The following is a 21,178-nucleotide window of genomic DNA, read 5'->3' on the forward strand; positions in this document are numbered from 1 at the left end:
CATTAATCTAGATTAACTGAAGGGGAGCTGAAAGGTTATGTATAGTACTAATTTACTTAATTATCTGTGTTTGAGGTACAAGTAGTATAGGCTATTTCCATTGATTTACCATATTTATAACTCCTAAGACTGAGAGTTCCAGAAATCATAGGATTGTCATTTTTCCCAGCCAGCATGTGTAATGCATGCCCATCTTTCTTAATCAGAACAAAGAGCTGAATTAATTCCAAAATTATTTATAAAATAAACTTTGAAAACACAATATTTTTATGCTATTTCATTGCTGTCCAAATAGTGGGGGATAGTTCCCCTTGCAGTTGTTGCTGTTGAAAATCAGTTTCTTCCTGGATAAACATTCATGTTGCTTTTATCACATTATGCGCATTCCTGTATAACTAAAATGTGAATTTATTCATATGCATTAAGCTAGCTTTCATTTGAATTTCCAAAGAATATTAGTATACTGTGTAGCATGTTTTCTGAATTCTTTTACAAGCACTTAAGTAAATTTGATTAAGCAGGTACTCCATTATGACAGGTTATGTGCTATTGAAAGGATGGGAGAAATCTTGAAAGTAAAGAAATTTAAAAAGACATTTGCACATCTGACTGTATCTGTTAAGTTTCCCACATTTTTTTCCCCGCATTCTTACTTTTGGTGTCTTATGTTCATAGTAGTAGTAACCTCAGTATCCTGGTAAAAATATTGTGTGTCCATTTTGCGTTTTGGCAGTCAGGGTGGCTTCCCAGTGGTAGAGGGCACAAGACAGTACTGATTTTACAGGGTGCTTTAAAACCAGGCTCAGGGAGTGTGGGATCACAGACAGTGGGAAGGAACATGGTTACAGGCCAAAATAAAGATTATGTAGAAAATATGTAATATTTCTGTAGCCCAGATATGTAGTGCTGTTGCTTTTTCACAAACTGTACAGTATAAATAGATTAAATACTAATCCCCTCAGAAACCACCTGCCTAGCTACCAGGGGGTGATATTCCTTAAAATAGTTCATTAAAAGGTGTATGGTGGCAAACAGGGTGACCATTAGACAGAAGTTTCCGGTGTCGGGGTGGCATAAGGAGTGATCTGCTTGCGAGAAACGAATGAGTTGATGCTTGTGTTAGTGATGGAAAGATTGGTGATGGAGATAGACTGCTTTGCAAAGGGCCTTCAGCATGTAAACATAAGCTATGCTAGTGCTTATCATCGTCTGATGAGAGCTGTCCCACCACTAGCTCATGCATGCCAGTTTTGGTGGCGCCTGGCATCCAAGCCCCTCCTTCAGTCTGTGCTGTAGGTTTGTTCAGGACAGGTTACCATTGCCTGCATTTCAAGAGAATCCACTTTGTGCGCTTCTGGTTAATGAATTAACATAAAACTTAATGTAGACTTTCATTCTGGCTGAATGTCCAGATGCTGTCTTCCATTATCTGAGCTTTATTTTCCCATTCTCTTCAGCAAGCTGTGCATTGCCCAGGCTTGACTGGGATGTTGTGTATACTGAACAAGGCCGTACAGCAGTGCAGTCCCACCAGATGCAAGAAATGGCACTCTAGTCAAAACCAGAACACTGACACCTTGCAAAGCAAACCATAAGTTAAACTGCAACCAGGGTAAATATTTGATTAAAAAGGAACCAGTGTGGAGACGTATGTGCTGTAGAGACTTATTAGCCATATCTGAAAAGAGCCCAGAAGGACAACCCTATTGATTTTATTCTTATCTTGACGACCTTGTAGTTTGAGTTAATGGTTTCTAAACTTGACTGAAGAACTTGCAGGACAGTCCTTTTTGTGTCTAGTCAAGGAGAAAGGAAAGTAATGTAGAGCTGAAAAACAGACTCTTAGGATTTTATTCAACCTAAATCTTTAATGTGTATGTTAATTTGCATGGCTGCAGAATCAACAAGAACATTGTATTCGTATAATCTAGACAAGACTGAAATGTAGTTCATCTGTGTTAAATTATATATTTCACTTAATAATCTGGAAGTCATTTGGAACTGCAGTAGGCATACTTACTCTTACCTAATAGAAACTCTTGATGAAGCTACATTTTGAGGAGAAGGGGAAAAAGAATTGGGTCTTACTGATCTAGAAGCCAAGCTGTTTCTCGCTGTGGCATTCATGGTGTGGCTTCAAAGGAAGAATACTTTTATGCATATCTGTGGATTCATTTATCTAGTGAGGAAGCTGCTCTACTTTTGGGAAAGTAGGGGTGCAAAATCATCTGAGGGAATGATTTTTTTGTGACAGATCATTAATTGATTTTAAAATTGTCCTGGCTTCTGTAAATCCAGACAAAAGCGAGTATGCAGCATTTCATGTGACTGATACTAAGATAAATCCCAATTTTCAGTTCCCACATGGCATAGCGAACTTCGCTTTCATACAGAATGTTGTTAAAACTTGGATACTGGGTGTTTTATAGATTAAGAGGTTGTTGCTCTCTTGTAAATGTTAACTATCAGAGCAGTCTGCATAAGATCAAGAGGCACTGAGGGATAATGTAATTACAGTTTTCCAAACAGCTATCTGTTTCAGAATAAAGATTCATGATAAGAAAAAATCAGAGACAATAGATCTCATAGTTTCAGCATAATTAAGATTTTTGCCAGTAGCTATTATGGGAAAATGTTCTTAAATATTTTGTCCTTACCCCTTTGAAAGATTTGATGTTAGATGAGCATGATTTTAATTCAGCAGCTACTTTATTAAGCAAAAGCAGCTCTGATTCCCAAACTTGTAGCCGACCAGAGCTATAATTACCATATTTAATTACTTTTTTTTTTTGGCTTTCCTCATGGAAAGCTTCTTTAGTCAATCCAGATGAGGGGAAGTTATGTTAAAGCACAAAATGTTTTGTTCTTACTAAAAAGTTGAGAAAACCCCAGAAACTACATAATTATAGAAAATATTAAAAAAATTCAAATTAGGTTTGAGCACTGTGCTTTGTTATGATTTTAATTATGTAGATATGTCTGCTCTTGGGAGCTTACATAGTAGTATCATCTTCAGTAAGATGGTTAAGCATGTTTAAGCATGTCCTCTGTTTTGTACAGGCAAGTACAAAAACAAAAAAACCCCAAACTTATAGAAGTTATAAAGGGTGGCAAAAAGCTTGTATTTTTACAATTATTTTTGTTTTGGTTCCACTGAGCTTAATAGCAGTATCTAGAGGCTTCTGTATAAAAATTCCATCTATTGTGAGCAGTGCTAAAGCTCCATTTTTAATGATGTTGACAATTAAATATTTGACCTCTGAAATTTGTTTGCATGTTTGAAATTTTTTTAATTTGTTGAGATGTTTAAAAGAGTCTTATCAACCTCCACTTGGTTCACTTCTTGAAGATGCAGGTTATATCTAGATTTCAAGGTAGATTCTTGTACTGATGGGCTAGTCTCTCCTTTCCTGAACTAGTATCATTAAGCACAACTTCATGCCTTTTTTTTCATTTTGCTAGCTCTCATCTACATAGAAAAGAGTTAAAACCAGTTGTAGAGGTCTTGGAGAATCAGCTACCATTTTATTATGATCTGTCTTGTTAGGATATTGCCTTATCTTAACATCTAGAATCATTTAGGTTGGAAAAAGACCTTTGAGATTACAAAGTCCAGCCATTGACCCAGGACTACCAAGTCTATCACTAAACCATGTCCCTGAGCACCATATCTATGCATTTTTTAAGTACCTCCAGGGATGGTGATTCCACCACCTCGCTGGGCAGGCTATTCCAATGCTTGACCACCCTTTCAGTGAAGAAATTTTTCCTAATATCCAATTTAAACCTCCCTTGGTGCAACTTGAGGTCGTTTCCTCTTATGCTGTTGCTTGGTATCTGGGAGAAGAGACAGACACCCCCCTCACTCCAACCTTCTTTCAGGTAGTTGTAGAGAGCAATAAGATCCCCCCTGAGCCTCCTCTTCTCCAGGTTAAACAACACCAGCTCCCTCAGCTGCTTCTCATAGGACTTGTGCTCCAGACCCTTCATCATCAACATTGTCCTTCTCTGGACATGGTCCAGCACCTCTACATCCTTCTTGAAGTGAGGGGTCCAAAACTGAACACAGGATTTGAGGTGTGGCCTCACTAGTGTTCAGTACAGGGGATGATCACTTCCATGGTCCTGTTGGCCACACTTATTGTGGATAGAAGCCAGGATGCTGTTGGCCATTTTGGCCACCTGAGCACACTGCTAGCATGAGTTCAGCCAGCCATCACCCAGCACCCCCAGGTCCTTTTCAGCCACTCTTCCCCAAGCCTGTAGCACTGCGTGGGGTTGTTGTGACCCCAGTGCAATGTAATAGGAAATTATTTAAATAAAACTAGTGGTCAATATTGCAATAATAAAGTTCACATGAGTAAGGTAATTTTTTTAAAAGTAAGTTTTTTCCAACTTGGATATCTGTCTTCCTTAAAAAGTAGATATGAGGTTGCAAGAACATGTTATTTTGGTGCTAGTTTTTACGTAACTATAATCCTGGTCAGCCAGCCTTCCCATATAAGAATAAAAGGTTATATGAAGGATTGAGACAAAGCTGCTCTGGCTCTTCTTTGCATCCTAAGTTTCATTTGTCTCCTTAGTCAGTTTTTCTCTTGTCAGGGGCCAGAAATGCTAACTGATAGAAATGAACACGAAGTGGGAGGGGTAGACAGAAGAATGCTTATGTGACTGTTCAGAGGTATCCAAGAATAAAGTACTGAATTACTGTTTTGCTGATTTCTTAATGTGGATGTGTTCATATTTCACAGTTCTGGTGCTGCTAATCTTTAATTATGGGAGACAATTGCTTGGCTGCAGGTCCAATTTATTTCCAAAGAGGGCAAAAAAATTCTGTAGGAGTCCTTTTCTAGGTTCAGGAGGTACCCACCTCTTTCTTGTGATGTATTTGAGAATGGCAGCCTTGTGCAGATTAACCCACTGAAGAGACAATGTGCTCTGGGACAAGACTGATACTGGTCTGTATACTTCCCACTGGTTTTGAAAGATGAAAAGTTCTTGGCTTCTAGGATTTGAGGACGTTGAATGCATTACATGGGCTTTTCCTTTTCCTTTCTGTGAATTACACATTTCTTTTTGCTTTGTATATAAGCATCTTGAAACCTATACTTCTTTCTAAAGCAGTTGTTTTCTCATATTTTTAATGGTTTGGGATGCCAAATTAAACACTCATTTACCTGTATGTGTGATGGTGTTTTCTGTAGAAGTCCAGCTTTTAAAATAAGAAATCAAATTCCATTTTACTCTTTCTCAAGTTTCTCTTTAAGGAGCTACTTTTTTGAAGAAAAATCTAAAGGGGGGTGTTATTTTTATGTAAAAAATGTGAAATTGATACGAGGAAACCTAAGGATAAGTTATCCTAAGATCAACCATTTCTGCTCATCTACTGTCTTGTTTATATACTGAGTAGTCATTAAATTTTTCTTTGAAATCGGTGAAATGAAGAATATACCTGACATACTCAGTAGAACAATGGGCATGGAGACCTAGAAGTATGTGCAAAATACAAAAATAATAAAATAATAACCTGCTTAAATAATTACAGATAGGGAGTGGATGAGCTTGCTTCTTATGCTGCCCCTTTACGCTTCACTAAGTGAAGGCACATGGTAAGGTTCTTATTTTAACTGGTGATGCTGTAGTGCAGACAGCAAGCCCTAAACTACCTCATTAATCCATTCCCAGACAATACAGATATTTATGTATATTGCAGGAGGACATGAAAATGAGATTAAAAATACAGTCCACCATTATTCATCAGCCTTTAAAATGAGATAGTATGACCTAGCCTTGTAGGCTGCTCTGTACAGCCATATTTCTACATGCTCATCATGTCTGCCAAGCACCTGAGGGGAGCATCCCGGGAAAGTAGAAACCTTCCAAATTAGTGACCTGGAGTAGTGCACGTCAGAGTAGCAGGGCTGAGTTACGGGTAGTCGATAGACTAGTCAGAAGTTTTGGGAAAGAAGAAGCAGGTAACTTCTCTATCCCAAATTCATAACGCTAAAGCATGCTTATATTCTTCACTAGCCTGACTTGAAGACGTGAACAAAGGGCTTTAATGCCACTGTGGTTTGTAGGAAGGTGCTGGCTCCATCTGCTGCCCGGTAGGGCTTTTAACAGGTCCTGGAGTCTCCGTTTCACTAGTATCTTGATCTTGGTGCAGTAATTGAGGACTCGGGGTGGGCATAGAACAGTTTTTTGTCACTGTGATTCTATCAAATGCTTGATGCTGGCCCGAGGGTTTTTGGAGCAGTTAATAAGAACAATAAGGGAATTTGTCCATATTAAAAAAAAAGGGGGGGGGGGGGGAATGGGGGGGGAAAGAAGGGAATTATGTCGTTCCTATAATTTAATCATTTACATGTATATAATCAGTTTATTATATCATTCGTTGCTAGAGGATACGTAGAAGTTACCTTATTGTTAAATATATTGATAATCATTGTGATGTAACTTATCTTTTCCAGGTGTTTGGTATAGTTCTACAGCTGTCAAAATGTGCAGACTTAAAAAACTGACTCATTCACAGAAACTGGTCCTCTGCTCATGTCAGCTAAAACTTGCTTTTCTAAATGCTAAGCTTTCTATTTAAGAAACAACTACTATGAATTTATTAACTGAAAAATACTGTGTGATCTCCATCACCTTTTTCCTGAGCTCAAGAGGCCAGGCATAACTAGGAAAGTGAGTGATTTAGGAATAACTTGGTACATTGGAAAAGAGGAAGCTGATGACAAGACTTCAGATGAAGTTTTGATTTATTCGGAGGACTTTTTCAAGGAGTCAGAAAAACCTTTATATGTTTAAGAGACAATCTAAACTATCTCTAATTTCCATTAAACTGTATTTAAGTGGTGTTAGGTGCCTCAATGCTCTAAATGGCTAAAGGAAGTGCTGGCTGTGCTGTGGAATCCATCTCACTCACCTGGTTTTAGTTCATCTGTTCCTGAATATTTGTGTTTCATTGTGCGGCAGCAGATGAAGCTTCCTTAGCAAGCTGGCTTGCTCAACAAAATGTTTCTGGTAGTATCACTTACAAGCAGGACAGATGTAAGCCTCATCCATGTTAGTAGGCCTTGCCCATAATTTTTGTTAGGAAACTGGCCTGTCATGGCAGCTTAAATTAATACTGTATAAGCAAGTGTATTTGCAGTTGTTGTGGTTCAGTACCATTCATTTAAAAGAGGGCTTGGGTTGAGATTTCTTTTAAGGGTACCTCAGACTTAAACTAAGGTGAAGCTGAAGGATTGCAAGTCCCAGAAAGACAGCTGGCCCAGTTTTCCAAGGACACAGTATCTGCAGTTTCTTTTGGTTTCTGTGTAGTTTCAGAGGCTCAGTGCTTTCAGAAACTGGGTTGAGTGGCAGATAATAGCGAAATAGCCCTCAGGAGTGATCACCAGATTAGGAAAAGATTAGTAAAATGGCTTTACACTTTGGATATTTTTATTTAGATGATAATGCTATTGAAATAATCTAATTTGAATGAGATTTTTATTTGAAAAAATTCACATGCATGTTGGTTATATTAAAAAAAAAAAGTCTTGTGATGCTTGTCTGTTTTCTGTATGACAATTAAAAACTCGGGCATAAATCTGCATCCTGTCAGGCACAGCAGTGCTTTGTCAAAAAGGTGGCAGACTGCAGTGCTATGAATCTGTTGAAGAACATACTAATTCATTTCAAGAAGATCAGTGAAAATACACGCCATTCTGATTGAGCTTCAATCTATGATTAATGAAATTACTTCAGTCTATGATTAATTAAATTAGGTTGCTTGAAAATTCATAACAGGTGCCTGGAACGACCTTACTTAATGCTATCAGTGCTTTAAATGTCTCCGGAGAGCTTGGATTAGCTGACTTGAGTACCCTGTTAAAGAAAGTATGTCCTATGTGAACAAGTTGTCCCAAAGGAATAAAATTGGTATGTCGTAGATGGCCTGGAGGAGATACATACCTAAATGCATGTGATAAAAGGCAGTTAGGGTATCATATAAGAAGCTTAGAGGTTAAAATTGCAAGATTAGTATTTTATCCAGATTATAAAGAGTGTCGTGTATCCATTGCAAATAACCTTCTTTGAGGAAATCTTACTGAGTGTAATGTGATTCAGAGATAATATTTCAAGATGAAGTAATTGCTCTGAGATGTCGCTGTGATTTTTGAGCTGTAGCAACATACCCTACACAATTCATGTGATGCTTTTAGAAGTGTTAGCTTTGGAAGCTGCAGAGCAAACTGTTGGAATTTTCCATCAGAAGGGTATAGGTGGAGGTCTGACAGTGAAGCCGCTTCTGTGGCGCTGTTCTTGGAGTCAGTGAAGGGCTGTTTTTCTTCCATCCAAAGTCTGGAAATTTTCAGCCAACCTTCTGTATATCTTGCACTTGTTCATACACAGATTTGGGAGCATATGCTTATATTCATAGTAGATATAAATACTTGTGGAGTCAGAGTAACATTCAAACAACTGTGTGCATCTGTGAACCCACAAACCTTTGGGGATGGATTTTAACAGGTGTAAATCTGCTTCGAGTTCTGATGTGTCTGTACAGGTGCCATCTCTGCAAAGCCCATGCACACAATTCAGTGACTTTGTAGCAAGAGAAGGCTGGCTGCCAAGAAAAATTAACTCCGTTGTCATGTGTCAGCTAAGCAGTTTAATTGGCTTTCACACCTAAGGCTGAAATAAAAACAAGCTACTGCTTGTCATCATGCTCTGAGAGCCTGGTCTCTCTGTAGAGTAACGCACATCCATCTGCTTCAGAGGGAATTTATTACAACAGACTCTGCCCTACTACACTGGAATTCAGCTACCTGACCCTGGAAACAATCCCCTTGTGTAGTGCAGAGCCCTTGGTCATCTTCTCACACACATCTTCCATGTCCAAAATAACCCTGACATGGATTCTCCTGTGCTGAGCGGCTCCATTCCTTACAGCTTTCTCCCTTCCAATGATCTACAATGTAGCTATGCTGATGCAAGAGTGCGTGCTTTCCAGTTGGCTTTGAAGTGGGTGCCATTGATCTGATGTATTGCAGAAATACTGGAACAGAGGCTTCAGAATGAAATATTGTGCAAACCCCAGGAAAAAAACAAACCAAAAACACACCAGCTGCTAACTCAAGCAGCACCAAAGAGGAAAAGGATTCAATGTGCAAGAAGAAAAAAAAGGAAGAGAGGCCAGTATCATCTTAGTTATGCACAGTGTTGTGAGAATTAAGTAAAGAAAGGATAGATGGAAAGACCATGAAAAGAAAAGCTGAGAGAAAGTGGCAAATAGAGAGGAAAGACTGAAGGGAAGGGAGTCTGGGGAATGAGCAAATCCTTTCCAACTTGAAGAGGCTGTGTGGGAGAAGACTGGAGCCAATACACAGTCCACAGAACAGACATCTCGCTTCCCATTTACAGAGTATGGGTAGAAATTGTGTTTCTCAGATTGTATCGGTTAAGCAACTCAGCCCCTAAAGGCAAGAGACTTTCCTCAGCATCTGTTTTACAACCCTGGATTAACACAAATGCTGAAGAGAGTTGCACTGTGTCATACTTAAGTCCTGTTGAAACTCATTTGTTAGAACTAGACTGTACAACCCTCCAGCCCTGCATTTTATCAGAAGTGTTTTCATCTGTAGAAGCTTCCTGTTGTGCCCTACCATTAGATGAGAATGTCCATTTGGGGTGGGGGTGGGGGGAAGTTAAAATCTGAACAGAAAGAAATACTGGTATCTCAGGTAAGTCTGCCAGTAAGATCCCCTAATGAGTGATCTTTGAGGCAGAGATGGTGTTTCTTGACATGATTTCATGTCCTTTTCTGTTTCTTCTTGCATTAGGGTGTTACTCTTTTCATAACCCAGCGCTCAGAATGTAATTTGGGGCCATTACAAGCACAAATTTGATCAAGTCAGTGGCTAAATGCTGTCATCAGCTCTGAGTATTATTTACAAAGTCCTGTCCTGCCAAAAATGTGAACTTTAAATTGATTGATGTGTCATTATCTCCTTGAACTGATTTATTTCATTTACATTTTTATCTTTTTTTTTTTCTCTTTGCTGTGCTGCTGCTTTTAATTTAAAACTTTTTCAGAAAGAGAAAGGGCAAAGGAATAATTTTTGTGAGATGGTCCTTAAAACAGGATTAACGTAGTTTGAGCTGTTAGCCAGTATTAGAATATACTTGGATGTATTGTTTGTTTCTTATGGCTTCATTCTCTCAGTAAAGCTGTCTTGACACTTCCTGCCTATGTTCAACCTTTTTGGCATATAAGTCCTTGCAAACAGTATGCAGATTTTTCTTTTTAATAATTTTGAAGACTCTTAGAGTTATTGGAAAGATTTGAATGTATTTTCAAACTAAATAATGGCTCAGAAAGCTGTTTTAAACTTACTTTTTCATGTCAGTGCATATGTCTGGTTTTTTTTATCATTAATCTAACATTCTTTGACTGTGACCTAGTCTGCTTACATTTATGTAGTATGAATTGATGATTGGTTTGCTAACATCTATTATCCCTTAACAACAGAGAGAAGCATGCTGATACAAAAAAAATAAATCTGAATGGAACTTTTCATTGTTCCTTTCCCGTAGCCTTTACCGTATTTTCATATTTCTGATGTCAAACAGGTGGCTTTCATGATACAATACATATGTAATAGATATAATTAAAAATCATCAAGCATCATAAAAAAAAAAAAAAGACTTGCAGCTGCTTAAGCTCTGTGATTCGCTGTTGTTCACATTATTTAGGAATTCTTTATCATTAACGTTATGATGAATGTATATTTATTTGAATTTTGGAAGCAAAAGCTGAGGGAGACACACATATAACTGTTGAAGTTTTGCCATTTCTACATATACCATTTTTTCACTTCTAAATTTTTCTGAATGTTAGAAAGCAGGCTGCTATTATTGCTGTTTGACACTAATCTCTACAGAAGTCCAAAGTGCTGTATTTTGGACTTCTGGAAGGATGATTTGCTTTGTGCTCAGGCTGAAAATACAGCACATCTACATACACTGTCCATTTTTCTTCAATCACATCCTGACAGTACATTTTTTTTCGTTTCTGAACATGAACCAAAATATAAACATGTTATATTACAGTCTACTAGGGAGACTTATCTGTATCAAAGCAATCTGGGGACAGAGAATGGACATAGAAAGAAGTCTAAACACCATGTTTTGTGTAGACATTGATGGATTTTAGGTGACTTTTATTCCTTATTAAAGCTTGTTAGCCAGAGATAAGAAGTAACCTATTACAAGTACTCAAAATACCACTTCTCCAGCATCCACACGTGAGAGAGAGATGCTAGGGAAATACAGAGGAAGGGGAAATTTAAAGCATGAACTTAGGGTTAAAAGACGCCACCTGAGTATCTTAACAGTTGACCTGTATGTCAACTCTTTATTCTTTGACTACAGGAGCTGCTTGTGAATGAGACCGGAGTGCACTTGCCCTCAGATGACCTCCCTAAGAGGCCTTTCCTTTCTTGTTGCTCCTACAGTCCTAGTGTGATGCGCTCGTGCTCGCTCTCTTCCCCTTAATTAGGTTTGTGGTAGTTGGTGCCACATTTGCAGTGAATGATGTACCACCTTGTCTTCTGGAAGGTCAGCACCTGATAGCTAGCTGGAAAAATACGCATTTGCTTTTGTCACGTTTAATTTACCATTGTTCTTCGCCTAATTTACTTCCATTTTTCCTTTCTTTCCATCTCTCCTCAATGCCTTCTGCTATCTTATAAGATTTTGCCCTTTCATTCCATTCTTCTCTCACATATTATACAGTGGTTTAGGGTTTTTTTTGTCTTTTTCTTCTTTCTTTTCCAGCACCTATCCTTACACTTGTTGCTTCTTCAGCTCTTTAGCACCATCTATAATGCAATAGCTGCATGATCACCTCAGAGTGGTGCTCCAAGAAGTGCTGTCCTGCTTTCCACTTCACCCACATCATCCCTCTTGTGTTTGTACCTGCTGTGCTTTCACAAGCATGTTCCTGCCCTCATAGCCAAAAACGCCATCACACTGGCAGTGTGATGGGGCCATATCTGTGCTGTAGCAGCACTGATTATGGGTCTCTGAAAAGGCCTTCTTGGACAAAATAAAAACCAAGGGATGCCCAAAATCTTGGGGACAGTGGGCGTTAGTACAGTAAATGAGAGTTAATAGTGGTTTTAAAAGGAGGGGAAGAGAGATCTGTAGTGAAAACTGTGACTTCTTGTGTCTTGGAGATCACGTTTTAACGTGAGCTAGAGGGCAGGCTAAAATGTTAAAACTGTAATGAATGAGTTCTAAGACCTTCCTCTGCAACCAAAGGCAAACTGGTCTTCTGTGAGACTGGCTGTTACATACTGTTGGGAGGGAGAGGGAAACAGAAGGGAGCTACAGTGTGTTGAACTGTCTAGGTGTTTAAACCTGAGCGTGCTAGTGTAGAGGCTAATGGCTTTAGTAAGGAGCCATCAACCATTGCCAGAAAAGAGGCATTACAGTCATTGAACACGTGGACCAAGTGGGGGAAACATGCCTGCCACTTTTGGGGGGGCGGGGGGGATATAGTCGTTGCCATTTTGTCTTGCCTTAAATGTATATACTTACTACGTGCTTACAGAACACATGAAACACTTCTGCAGTTAACTGTGAAGTTTTAAAAAAATAAATCCTTCAGACATCACAGAAAATACAAGCATTAGTATTATTGTCAGCGTGAGAGAACGTAGTATTTACTTGGGAATACTGGTCATCTTGCTAAGTCATCAGAGTCTGTATAAAACCTACATAAAGTTTCATAGAGGTTTGATGTTGCCAATCCCAAGTGTGCAATGAGAATGAGTCACATCTTCCAAGATCACAAGATTTGCTTAAAAATCAGAGAGGTTTATTTTTAATTGGCTTTCATTTTTATTTGCCTTTTTATGTCAAAGCTGATTCATTTTTTCCACTGTTTTTCTCTGATCATTATGGCTAGAAATGCCCATTCCCTTTTTATTTTATTTTTTTTTTTTTAAATAAAAAGAGAAGGAAGGGACTTTTAACAATACCAAATATTTCAGGACATGTAACAAAGTCGTGTAATTGCTGCCAGGTCATGTTGGCAGGGTAATTATCAAAGTAATCCCCCTTTTAGTAAAAAGAATGAAGAGTAGAACATTGTAGAATAAAATAAGATTAAGCTAAAGTTTCATATGTGTGGTTTTAAGTAACCCATAGTCACACCCTAGAGAAGAGTGTCGTCACTGGAACAATATGTTTTATTAAGGACTGGGTACAAAATTCATCTGGTCACAAAAATTTTGTCTAGTATTTCTAGGTATGTGGAAGTTTGTTCCAAATAGTTTTTCAAAGTCCTGTTTTACCCCTCCTCCCATCCCTTTACATCTATAAAAACAAAACAAAGAAATCAAGTAAATCTTAACTCTATACATTTAAGGGAAGGCACCAAGGTGGAAGGGTTATATGTAGTTTCTTCCATGATCTTCAGTTTAGTTTCTCCATGAGGAATTATCTGACGTTACTGCAACTGCAAATTGCATCAGATAAAAGTCTGTCCTTAATGCACTTGGATTTCTTTCCTTCTTCACCTCCCCCGTCACCTTTTTTTTTTAAATTATTTTTATTTTTTTTATTTTACAACTCTTTCTATCACTTAATCTTACTAGGATACTTTTGGGAAATTTCTTTTGAAGAGTCAGAAGTTCCTCACAGACCCCAGCTGCGTTGTACTGACACAGCACATCCCAAAGTGAAGAGATATGCAGGGCATGGGCATCTCGTTTGGTTAGAAATCTATGGTTTGAGTCCCAGCTTTCAGATGATGTGTCTTTTGCTTTTATAATAGGAAGAGGGTGTGGTTTTTTCTCTTCATAGCAGAGGCTAATTTTAATTGTGAAAAAACAGTCTGGTGGATTTTAGTGGACAGTAGGTACTTGCTATGGTAGCAGCAGTGTTGTAAATGTTTTTATTCTGTGTCCAAATTAATTTTGCAGGTAACTTTTGAGCTAAACAAAAAATCCCAAACAGACTCTGCTGTTATTTCTTTAAAGGAAGACTTCTATCAGAGGAAACAAGTTCAGCTGTAATGTAATCAAGCAGTATGGAAAGATGGGGCATTTGCTTTTGCAAAACACTAATTAGCCTGCCACTTAAATTTTCCTTGATACACTGTGTTACTGTATTACTCTAAGTAATGCAGTAGTTCTGTAGGGAATCTTTCTCTTGGTCAAAGATAGGCAACTGTTTTTACACAGTTGCAGTTTAAACAGGACAGATGTAGTAAAATATGTAACTTTAAAACTTTAGTGATTACTCTTTTTTTTTTTTTAATGATTTTGTTACCTCAAATTAAGGTGGCAGCAGCTACTGCCTGTTTTTGCATCTCTTCCACATAGTCTGAAGAGGTATCATTCACCAATGAGAGTGAAGTAAAGTGTCCCAGCAGTTTTATGGGGCAAGGCATATTTCTCAGCAGCTCAAGTTCAAACCCTACTCAAAACCTGCACCAAGTCAAAAAGGAGCTTGTGAGAAAGTTCCCTTTGCAAGATCTATTGTGCAAAACTTTCTATTCTACTGGACGAACTGTAGAAGAGAAACATGCTTCTGGGTAAGTAATTCCATGTGGAGGTTAAAATTAAAATCTGTCTTTCCACTAACTGCATAATAGAACAGTGTATGCTTGCTCCAGCTGTATGGAAGGAGAAATACATGCACTGTTTTGCTGATTTATTTTTAATAGCAATCCATTAGTGAAAGCTGTACTCATTTGCTGTAGTTTAGGAACTGACTGGTCAAATTAGGAAACATTAGCACTGTAGGTGCCTGTGATCTATTTTTATTATTTTTTTTAGATACTTTTTATCTTTAGGTAAACTACATCAGAGAAATACAAATGCCAAAATCAGCATTTGAACTTTATCTTCCCCCCCCCCCCCCCCCCCCCCCCCCCGTTCAGATGGTAATCATGACATTTTCTGAAGGAAGGCTATAAATGAAAATTCTTGTTAGTAAGCCCATTGGAAGAATGTATTTCTTAAATATTAAAATAAATTTGTTTCTTATTTCTGAGTATGCTGATGGCTTACTGTAAAAATTTAATGCTTGATTATTTTATGTCTTTAATTTCCTTTTAGTATTATGCTGCTAAATCCTGTTCACAGATATTAGGTTATATAATAGTTTCAATAACCATAAATAGTAATAGCATTTGAAATAGGGAATACCTTCATGTGTACTTTAAAGAACAACTTCAAATTATTTAGCTTATGAAATGTTAATGTGTTGCAGATTACACTGTACTGCTTAGCTGCAATGTTAAAAATGTCCATGATGCATTCAGAAAATTCCTCTTAGGATGCCTTGTTAGGTTGACAGCATAAATGCTCTCCTGCTGCCCTTGCCCTCCAAGTCCTGTTTGTAGTTAGGCGATTAGCTTGTAGAACACATTTGGTTGTTTTTCTGTTGTTTTTTTGTTGTGGTGGTTTTGGGTTGGTTTTTTTTTTTTTTTTTTTTTTTTTCATACAAGGCAACCTTGTCTGGAGGAATGTCATTGGTAGTTTTTTTAAGATGTTAAAATAAATACTAGTAAAATGCTTATTTTGAATTAGTATTATGAAATAAATACTAATAAAATGCTGTGAACTGAGTGTTACAAAATACTTTCTGCTCAGTGTAAGTACTATCTTTGGACTGTGGCAAATTCCATTTCATAGGATTCCAATGCTTTTAAAACTACTTCTTTTACCTTTCTTTAAACTAAAAATTATGTCTATCCATTGACCATAATTTTTGGTTATTGTCACCTTGTTTTAACTTTATAAAGGCATGAAAATGTCCTGGGGAGATGTTTTTCTTAGGCAGAATTGAGGATTAGTACAGTATTTAATCTAGTTAAATCGTTCAGATTCCAGCAAATTACATTGCATGTTTGTAGGTGCTTCAGGACTGCAAATACAGCTATTTCATAAACATTTATCTCTTCTTCTCTTTCTCTTCATATATGTGTCTGTGGCATTGTTCTTATGTTTTATTTGATGATTATAGTTTTTACAGTTTGGGTGCTGAATTCTTTGTGGTAGGGAAATGCTCTCTGAGTTTTCTAGACCTTTGCTTCTCTGTGTCATTTTGTGTATTCAGATAATAGTCATGATAATAACTTGCTGTGCAGCAAAGAAATACATGTTGTAAAAGGTTTTAACAGAGAAGTCAATGTGAGAAATATGGTGATTTGGTTGTTCCTGTTGCTCACTTCCGTGATTTCAGCATTCTGTATTTAGAAATGTATTAATTCTTTCTGAACTTGGAGCAGTCCACATCATCCATGCTGCCTTTAGGGTGCTGAGTTAAACATCACTAGTCATAATTTTCCTGTGCTACCATTATCATGGTATTGTCTAGATTTGCACTTATCTTTGGTTTTCCAGTGTGGCTCATCTGATAGCCCACAGAATGTGGCAGGCTGCTGTATGTTGTCCATAGCAAATGGCTACCAGGCAGCTGAGACAACCCCCAGATCTTGGGATGTTCCTGACTACCGGGAGCTGAGGCATAGGCAATGAGCAGTCCATGCTCTTCAGGCATTGTCTGTCTGCTGCTCTTGGCCAGTGGATGGCAAGTCCAAGCTGACATTGTCCTGGCAAAATGGCTTGCAAGTGGAGAGGGAGAAATGAGAGTCCAAAACCTGATGTCAAACCTTTGGAGACTGTTGCAATGTGATGAAAACAGTAGAGAAAATTCCATCTATCCAGAAACTGTAAAAAACAAAACAAAACCCCCAAATATCCACCAAAAAAAAAAATCAACAAAAAACCCCCACAAACGCCCTGCCCCTAACACCCCCCATCCTCAAAAAAAAAAAACCCCACTGCAACCAACCAAAAAAACCCCCACTTTAGCTCATAAGAGCTGCTTCATACAGACCATGCAGCTCTGATAAGCTGAGAAAGGGATTCTGTTGAGAAAGAAAGCCCAATAAAACTTGGAAGCTTGTGCACCAAAGATGACATGAATTTTGGCATGAGCTGAGCACCACAACTGCTGCCAGACGAGGAAAAATATCTAACCCTTTCTGGTGGCAGTGGCTATCATTGACCCTACTTTTGGGAAAGAAGATGTAGGGCTCTGAGTCATAGGGGCAAAAGGCAGCAATCGGGGTCAGAAAGGGTCCTCAAGAGGGGGTGTTTGAACAGGACTCTGAAGTACAAAAGTACTACACCATCACCTTCCCAATTATATTTCCTAATGATAGTGATTTAAAAAGCTTTATCTGTAGGAAATATGAAACCAGCTTTACAAGTAAGCAAGAATTTTGGTAATGGGCAGTGCACAAATAAAATCTGCGTCCTAGATGCATGTACAGATTTCTTGATTTGGCAAACAGATATTTGGGTTTTTTCAGCACTTGACAATTTGGCCTTTAGGGAAAAGATGCTTTTATGTGCTGTAATACTAAAATGCAGTTTAAAGTCATTATATTGTATAACTGTAGGGAACATCAAGATCTTTTGGAATGACTTATTCAAATTTCCTTATAGTCGATGGTGTATATTTGAATAAATTCAGGAAAAATTAATCTTAAGCTGTTTCTATCCAGTACTGCTTTAAAGAAACAGCAAAATATAATCATTTCGTCACTTAAAGCTGCTTAAACCTTCAGGGGGAAAAGGGTTACTACTTAAATTTCAGATGAAAGGAGTGTTTTGTGAATTCATCTGTGTCATGTATTCATACCTGAATTAAAATGAGCCATGATGTACTGCACTTTCTCGGGAGCATTACATAAACTTCCTTGTTCTAAATCACGCAGAAGTTTGAAATGTGCAAACAGAACTGAAAGAGACTTTGCAGTAGTTTCTCCACAAGCAGGAAGCCTAATATTTACGCAACATCCAATAGTGGACACAGACACAAGCAGTACTCTCTCCTACAAAACTTGGTTTAACTGGTAAAAGAAGGTAGGATCTATCTGAACAACAACTTTTTACAGTTGGGGATGGGTTTGGCTTGAATTCTGCGGAACATTGTTGGCCAAGGTTCGGAGTTGTGCAATTAAAACAAGGGATTGTTTAGAAGTATGTTATATTTGGAATAGTTTTCTCCTGTTTTAATTTCTGGGATTTTGATCAGGTCTTTCATTAGCGTTTTTATGAGACACTGAGGATTAGCAGAGGAAAATTCTGATCCTGATACAGCTTGCTTTGGCATAGATCAGGAGTTTATTTATGTATGATTTACTTATACCTGCCTGTAATCCTTTGCTGTAATGTTTATTCCTGTTTGTCCTCTGCACCTTTAGGCAGAAGTTCTGCCTCGCTGTGGGCAGATAGGCAAAGGGGAGCAAGAACAAAACTGACCTCAGTGCAACCGGAATGGCACAAGAAGGTACAGAGGACAGTATGCTTATTATTTCTTGTTATTGTCTGATCTACAGGGCTAATAATATCGTGTGATGATAAAAGCTGGCAATTTTCAATTCAAGCGAAAAGTTGCTGAATCCAGGAACTTGTAAGAGGAAGTTAAACCTGTCTTGGTTCCTCTTGTTTCCAACATCCTTCTTGCGAAGACTCTGAAGAATGTTGTTCCCTATGTTCTGTGGGTAGGAGCAATTTCTAACTGCATGTGCTGCCTGGCTGTCCTCATAGCCCTGGGGGAAACCTGTCCATTGGAAGGAGAGGAGGTAGCGAGTACTGAGACAAAGTGCTAAATTTCAGTTTTGAGAGTAGACGTTTTGCTCTCTTACCCTGGTGTTTTTTTCACAACTCAAATGGGTGTAAGTGACCAAGTGTGTGACGGTTGTGGGTATGGCATGAGCTTTAGAAGTAGCATGGTCCTTTCTGAGATTGGTTATAGAATTTTTGTAGGTTGTTGAAATCTCCCTGGGGTAGGAACTGATGATTTTCAACAGCTCAGAAGGTATATCCCTAATTCAAAGACTAGGTGGACAGCCTTAGGATATTCTTCCAGATATCCATGGACAACCGAAATGTGAGAAGTTCCTCAGAAAAATTTTAAGAATCCTTCGCAAAGGAAGCATCAGGTAATCCTAACTGGGCAATGTCTACCAGTTTTTCTTTGTTCAAGCATATATGCCCTCCAGTTATTTATAATAGATGTTCTCAGAAGTGACTTGAAATTTAAAACAATAATAAAAATTTAAACTAAATGAGGAAGAGTTCAACTAATAAACTGACAATTTACAAGCTACTGAAAAATATGATCTTACCATAAAAAGTAGCATACAAACCCCCTAGTCATTCTAAATGTGTTGCCTGTTGTAGTAGTAATACAAGCCAGACAGTGAAGATCAGCTTATACTATGAAACCAATCTAATTTTGTGGTCTTTGTGATTGAAATCTCTGTTTTATTAGGTAATTTCATTAACAGTTATTACCAAAGAGAAATGTATCTCAGACTTGCACATTTCAAAGGACAGTGATCAGCAAAGCACTTCTATATACACCCTTTGGGGACAGAACCAAACTGATGTCCAGTGTTCCCTGATAAAGCAGATTCCTTTAAGTGAAGAGGTAATGATTGACATAACAGTGATAAGTGCAGTTATCGACAGGTGATGAGGCATCTCACCAGCATTTACAAGGTACTTCCTGTAGGTTATTTTCAAAACCCACCTGGTGGCTGACTCACCTCCATGTCTATGCAGAGCTCCATTTGGTATCGCTTTCTTATTTAGCATCTTGCTTGCATGGGTGTGCTCTTGTGGTACTAGAATAAAAAAGACTTTCATATGTATCTAAATTATATTCTGAAGTAATTTTAAATTTTTTCCTCTGTTTTTACCAGATATTTAGACAGTAACAAATATATGTCCTTAGTGATGCTGTGCTTTGTACTAAAATGAAGTTGATGACTAAAGAATCAGATTGTTCTTTCAAGATTTTACTGGGGAATCTGAAGAAAAAGAGAGCTTTAAGAAAGGAAGAAAGAAAATTTTGTTTTGAACTATTCCTCTTTGTTATTCTACAACAATACATGCACTGTTAAATGTCAAGACATTTCCTCGATGCAAAAGAATACTCAAGTTCATCTCACCATATCTTGCTCCTTGTTACCTGCATTATTCTTGCTCACGGAAGCATGCAGTCATACCTTTTACCGTATTACACAAACCACCATATTACTTAACAACTAGGATAGTATCTGCCCTAAGCCTTTAGAAAAGCCTATTTTGATTGATTAAGAAAATGCTAATAAAAGTAAAAATGCAAAACAAAGCACTGCCCCCAAAAATCCCTAAACTGATCATATGCTTCTATAGTTGTCTTCAATTTAGAACACTTCTTGTTCGTTGTTGTAAATAAACCAAAATATAATACACCCTTGCATATAATATATAATTACTAAAATAGAATTGTCACTATTACAGACACTAGAGACTTAAATTACTTTTATGTTACTTAAGATTACTTAGGGATACAGTCCTACAGCGTTCTTAGGAAAGTAGCTGTTGCTGACATGTATCAGGAGGCCTTTATGAAACTGGGCATAAAGGACTGAATGAAATAATTATGGCAAAAGACTAATGAGTCAGCCTTAGACCAGCTTTTCCTTTAGAAAGTGTAATATATTTAAAAAGCAATATCCAGTGAGAACTTTAAAGATATGAAAAGATAGTGTTCTACATTCCTTCCTTCATTTATTTATTTATTTAGCTAGCTATTTTTGGTAGCCTGTGTCTTAAGAGTAAATACAGAATTAGAAGACTTCTGAAAAGGTGGCTAATTCTTAATCCCAGAAAAGTAGCTAAAGCATCTAAAGCATTGTTTTTCCCAGAATTCCACCTTGAATGAGTTTGAAAGTATTTTGGAGGTTCCATGATACTAAACCCAAATTTTATTCTCTCTTTTTTTTAAGATTGAATTTAAGAGGATCATGTAGATGGGAGATTGTGTTTGGCAATAGCTTCCAAGGTTATTCTTAGATTGATTCATGTGCTTTGTCTCCTGTGTGAAAATTGTTTGTTGATATTAACTGCTTTTTAGTGACTTGAGATACCGTATATTAATGTCTGTCACCATGTCATGGTGGCACAGATGAAAATTTGGTAGAAATGTCAGTAATAGGTCTAAAGATAGTTCTGAAAAGTTCTTTGAAAAGCTACTGCCAACTTCCTGAAATGACAGGTAGTAGCGCAGCAGAACAAGGCGGCAGCCCTGCCTTGTGTGTGGGTGAGGT

General features: G+C 37.8%; 1 protein-coding gene across 8 annotated transcripts in view; it reads left to right on the plus strand.

The window, feature by feature from the left end:
- The window catches only part of ZNF385B (zinc finger protein 385B), a 169,119-nt gene that overhangs the window by 60,923 nt on the left and 87,018 nt on the right, over positions 1-21,178 (plus strand). Inside the window, exons 1-2 of one of the 8 annotated variants that reach the window (XM_027810602.2) lie at positions 17,875-17,939; positions 18,416-18,580. The exons of 5 other annotated variants lie outside the window; for them this stretch is intronic. The gene's annotated coding sequence lies outside the window, so the exon portion shown is untranslated. Of the gene's footprint in view, positions 1-17,873; positions 17,940-18,415; positions 18,581-19,000; positions 19,022-21,178 lie in introns of those variants that run through there. 2 more of the 8 variants (XM_055718582.1, XM_055718584.1) reach the window with 2 other exon arrangements.

The sequence above is a fragment of the Falco cherrug genome, chromosome 8 (genome assembly GCF_023634085.1).
Source record: "Falco cherrug isolate bFalChe1 chromosome 8, bFalChe1.pri, whole genome shotgun sequence".
NCBI classification, from domain to species: domain Eukaryota; kingdom Metazoa; phylum Chordata; class Aves; order Falconiformes; family Falconidae; genus Falco; species Falco cherrug.